Genomic DNA, 206 nt, shown 5'->3' with positions numbered 1-206 from the left:
TTTTAAGTGTGTTCATAAGGGCGAGCCGCGTGTTCCTCCTCCCGGAGCCGTTCCAATATGAGGCGCGCGGCGTGACGTAGAGGGCCCCCGCCTCCTCCTCCTCGGGCTGCCGGGGTCTCGTTTTATTGTGGGAATAAAATGTAAAGCGTGTGGTAGTATTAGCGTCAAATAAAAGCTGACTTAGGGGCCAGCCTGACTGCCGCGGG

The 206-nt window shown here is 57.3% G+C and overlaps 1 protein-coding gene across 1 annotated transcript in view; it reads left to right on the top strand.

Moving 5' to 3' along the window:
- LOC119585974 (myb-related transcription factor, partner of profilin-like) overlaps positions 1 to 206 on the top strand; it is a 6,111-nt gene that overhangs the window by 1,370 nt on the left and 4,535 nt on the right. The window lies entirely within an intron of this gene.

This window comes from Penaeus monodon, chromosome 20 (assembly GCF_015228065.2).
Source record: "Penaeus monodon isolate SGIC_2016 chromosome 20, NSTDA_Pmon_1, whole genome shotgun sequence".
In the NCBI taxonomy this organism is placed as follows: domain Eukaryota; kingdom Metazoa; phylum Arthropoda; class Malacostraca; order Decapoda; family Penaeidae; genus Penaeus; species Penaeus monodon.
Note: the sequence above shows the minus strand (reverse complement) of the source record. Positions and strands in the feature narration are given on the sequence as shown.